Below are 5,385 nucleotides of genomic sequence, written 5' to 3'. Positions count from 1 at the left end.
TTAAAACATAAATCCATCACATAGTAAAAAATAATACATATAAAATTACTAAATTATATAATATTTTTTTATTTTTTAAACACATATTTCATATATAAATATAGTTTTTTAAATTTTGGGGGGTCAAGGCCATTACTCGCTCCCTTCTAGATCTGTCTTTGCACGTGTTTACACAATCTAAATTGAAGACTGTTTTTATTAGATTTAGACTAATTTATATAAATTTATATCCTAAAATAACTTATATCTATAACAGATGTAATTTAGAAACCTGCTCTTCCTATGAACCCTCCTTTTAAATTTTTTATTTTGTTTTCAAATCAGTTTGTTGAAGGTAATAATTACATGAAAAATCCTCAAAATCATTCTACTAAAGATAGATAGGACATATATATAAAACAAAATTGTCCACTATACATTAAATTCTTGGAAGCTCCAACTGTAAAACATCTACCAAGCCTTGGGAGAGAATAAAATGATCAAATCCTACTTTAATTTTAGCATGATAATAAATATGCCGCTGAAGGTTTTGCACAGCTTTCTGAGTTCTTTGTCACTTTCATTACTACTTGAGTTTGGCATGGTTACGATAATAATCTTAAAATCTAGATTAATAATATCTTTCATCCATCAGAGTTAAACTGGTTACTTAAATGGAACAAAAAATAGATCCACATTAAGGGAAAAATGTTTAATGTTCAAAGAAATGATAACAAACACATTATTAATCATGTTAACAAACGATGATAACAAACGCGTTATTACAAAAATGCTACATAAAACTAACGATGGTATTGAGATTGGACATTTGTCTAGCAATGAACCTGCTACTACCTTTTTATTATATAGGTTTAATTATTTTATTAGTCTTATAGTTTTGCAAAATTTTTCAATTAAGTTTTTATATTTTTTTTTCCTTTTAATTGGATCCCTGCATCATTTTTTTTTCAATTTGGTCCCTATTGACAGTAAATATTACAAAAAACATTAAGAATGGGTAATTTGACCATTATATCCCTCGTCTACCCACTTACAAATCAATGAAAATCAGTAGGGTTTTGAGTTCTCACTCTCTTCGTCTCTTCCTCAAACTTCTCCTCTTCCGTTTGCTTCTCTTACTCTGTGAATACTTATGGATCAAAGTCACTTATCTTCAGGAGTTTCTAGTTCCAAAATCCTCGTTAAGAAGAGACATCTTTGTTTTTGTGGTGAGGCAGTTGCTGTGATGTCTTCTTCAGCAGTAGCAAGCCATGGAAGTAGGTATGTTGGTTGTGGGAGAATGCCAAAATGCAAGTTCTTCGAGTGAATTGATGATGAAGAAGATGAGAAGAGTGGATAGTTGAAGCAAAAGGAAAGGAGGGGTTCGTTGCTTTTGTGGAGACATTCTGATTCTTCGGAATTCAAGTACATCAAAAAATCCAAAAAGAAGATTCATTTCTTGCCCTAACAGGAGATGCAAGTTTTTTGAGTGGGTTGATGAAAAAGAAAAAAAGTTATCTGAAAAACACGGAGTAATCAGTTCACAGCAAGAATTTAGAAGGGTTAGAGAATTGGAGGCACAAGAAAGGAAGATAGACAGATTAAGTGTGGATCTAGAGAGATTAATTGCAGAGGTTAAAGAAATAGATGCTTGTGTAGAAAGGTTATGTGGTGAGATGAGTTCAATAGAAGATCAATTTGCTAAAATGGAAGATACTATGAAAAAGCAAAACAAGATACTAATTATGATAATTTTGATATTTGGTGTTTTGATTGTTGCAGTGTTATATGTAAAGATGTAGAAAGTATAGCTGTTATGATAATGTAATAGTCTATATAAGTCAAAAGTGTATTGTTTGTTTTGAGTGCAATAAAGATATATGAAATATTGTTTAATTTCTCTAAATAAAAGTTGTTCCTTTTCTATTTAATATGCATAGAAGTATGATATAGAAAAAAAGTAGCTAAAACAAAAGATGCATTGAATTATAATAGATATAATTGTTTTTTACATTATATAATGCAGGACACCTAGATAGCCACAAAATAAATGTGACACCCTCTCATAACAGTTTTTCACTCACATAACAAAAGTGGTCCACACCACATAATAAAAGTAGTTCAAACCATAAAGAAAGCAGAGTTACAGGTGAACACTAAAAATTCTACATAACACAATACATATAAAAAAGAAACCCTAAAAAGTCTTCAGCCTCAATCAAGTGTGAGGTCAACATATTTAAGTGGCTGACTTGTTGCCTTCCTAACTCCAATCTTAAGTCTTCCACTTCTTCTCACACCAAAGATTTTGGTCTTGGACAAAGGTTGAGATGCTGGTGTAGTGAACAGTGATGCTGGTGTAGGCAAGGTGGCCGGCTGTAATGGTGGTGCAGGTGTGTTTGGAGGCTGTGATGGTGGTGCAGGAATGTGTGGAGGCTGTAATGATGGTGCAGGAGTGTTTGAAGGCCCTAATGGTGGTGCGTCATAGGTGCAGCCTTCCCTCTACCCCTTCCTCTGCCCATCCCTACTGCTGCTCTTCCTCTGCCTTTCCTTCTAACCATCCTGGATCTAGCAGTAGCAGCAACTTCAGATCCATTTGCTTTAATAACAGCACCAAGTTCATTAACAGCAGCATCATCTCCTCCAGTTCCAGCAGCAGCATCAGATCCTTGTGTGCCTTCAGGAGCTACAACATGAAATAGCAATTAGTAATAGTTTTTCAACACATGAACAAAATAAAGGAGCAACCAATACCTGTTACTATAAGGCTTGGACAGAGTCTCCTATTGTGTCCATATTGGCCACAATTACTGCAGGTAACAGAAGTTCCAATTCTTCTATGTTTTGTTTGTGTTCTGTTTTCATCGGGTTCCCTTATCCAAATCATCATTGGCCTTCCTAGTTTAACTCTGAAAATTGGAGGGATGATGGTATCACATTGTATCTTTGGCCACATATTTTTTCCATTGATTGGTGATATTAACTGCCCATATGTAGCAAGGTATGCTGTCTTGTTGTAGTAGTTACTACAATAATCTTCCGGGTTGTCACCCTTCTCAAAAATAGCACAGCAAGCATGTGGACAGGGCATACACACAAAGCCCCAAAACCTAAAACTATACCTTCCAGCCATCAAATCGACAACAAACATTTCCATGATCATCCTGTTCTTATGGTGCACTTCAAACTTGAGGTCTCCTGCCCATTTAGCTTGCGATTCCATAGCTCTAATCGCAATGACATCTAGCCGTTTCCTGGGTTTTGGCAAAACAGAGCCCTCATACCTCTCTGTCTTCTTCTTTTTCTCTACAAACCTTGTCATTAAGTAGCACCTAATCCATTCAAACATAGTAAGAATTGGCTTGTCTCTTGCCTCTAGAATTCTTCCATTGAATGCCTCTTAGATGTTGTTCATTAACATATCACTCTTGGCCAGAAATGTGAAGTGACTCTTTGTCCACAATTTTGGATCCAAAGCAAACAACTTGTCATAACAGTCTTTGTTGATTTCCTTAAGTTGATTCATCATTCTTTCTCATTCTTCCACATAGGTAGCTTTGGCGATAAATAGAATGAGGTCCCTTAGTACAGTACTACCCCTAAGTATCTATGTACAGTAATCCCTTAGCTTAGCATACTGTTGGATTGTCCGCCCATGTACCTCTTCTCTTGCCTTCCTCTTTGCCCAGTAAGCCTTACCAACAGTGATATTGACCATATATTTGTCTTGGATGGTCTGAATAACTGTCATAAGCTTCATTTCCTCGCCTCTACTGATGTTGTTGGCAATCTTCTTTGAGATCCAACTACTTGATGCAGGTCTTCCGCTATAGTTCCTTCCACAAGTATGCTTTCCATTCAAAGTCTTGATCCTGAAACAGTCAGAACCACCAACCTTACTTGCAAAACAAACCCACTTGCACTTTCCCTTTATTCCTTTGCAAACAACTCTGCACCTCACCTTAACATTTTTTCGAAACCTAATGTCCCGACCATTCAATAGGGCATGCTCCTTAACAGCATCTTTAAATTGAATCAGTGATTAAAATTTCATCCCCACTTGAAATTCATACTCTTTGTTCACCTCTGCCTCATTATATTTGGGAAATCTCCTCTTTTTTATCATATCATCAGAGTCCCCTCATAACTGTCTATATCATCAGTCTCATATCCATCAGATATGCCCCCAACTTGCTCATCACCCTCTGTTAAACCTTCATCACCTTGAGCTATTCTAGCTGCTGCAGGTCTCTCATCATTCAGTGGGCCAATAAATTCTCCAAACGTATTTGATTGTGGATCATTATCCTCCACCTCAAACCCAAAGTGATCCTTATGGTCACCATCGTCAGCACTGTCATCAAATACCTCTTCAATCTTCATCAGTAGAAGGCTCTGACTCAGCATCCACTTCAACCTCTATCAACCCAGAGCCAGAGCCACTGTCTTCACCTTCCTCTGGCACATAATCAACATCACTAGAAGTGATTTCAATCCCGTCAACTTCTCTGGCTCCATCGACAACGTATACCTTGTAATGTTTGTAGGAACTTGACACCAATGACCTAGCCATTCTCATTGCATTCCCATCGGACTTCATCTCTCTACGACCTGATTTCAAATCCATCCAAGGTTCCTTGTACCATACCCTAGCGTATCCCTTATATCCTAGCTGCTTTAGCTGACTCACAATCTCTTGCAATGACCATTCATCAACGTCAAAATGTAAATCCTCCACAACCATTTCTCCTAAATACTCTAATCTGTGTCTACTGTCAACAAATTTGCCACCATGGTGGACTTCAATGGTGAAATCCGAATCACCCATAACTGCATACCAAAAACAAGAAAATATAATACCATAAATTCCGCTTCAACCATTTTCAGAAACAAAAAGAAGCTCTAATAAACAATGTGACAAATTTTTTCAGGAGAAAAAAAGAAAAACCTTTCAATGACTGATAAGGTTAAACGTTGTCTTACCTAGAAGCAGCATCAACGCCTACAACGACGGCAGTGACACCGGAGAAGCGAAACCCTCCAGCAATGTTCCAGTGGAGTTGATCTCGGCAGCTGACGGAGTGTGCAACCAACGAACGAAAAAGGGGAGGAACGTGAATGAGATTTTTCTCTAAGTTTGGAAGAATGAAAAGTTTTCGTTTAAGTCTGGGAGGGTTATTTTGGTCTTTCAGAAAATAAAAGTGAAAGAGAATTATGAATTTAGGAAAAATTTAGAGAATCATTAATTTAGGAACGGAATATTCCATTAAATCTAACTGTTTAGTCACAATAGGGACCTAATTGAAAAAAAAATTGGTGCAGGGATCCAATTTAAAAGGGAAAAAAATATAGGGACCTAATTAAAAATTTCGCGAAACTATAGGGACCAACAGAGTAATTAGACCT

Source organism: Arachis ipaensis, chromosome B08 (assembly GCF_000816755.2).
Source record: "Arachis ipaensis cultivar K30076 chromosome B08, Araip1.1, whole genome shotgun sequence".
NCBI lineage: Eukaryota > Viridiplantae > Streptophyta > Magnoliopsida > Fabales > Fabaceae > Arachis > Arachis ipaensis.
The sequence above is the reverse complement of the archived record's forward strand: the minus strand, read 5'-3'. Positions refer to the sequence as shown.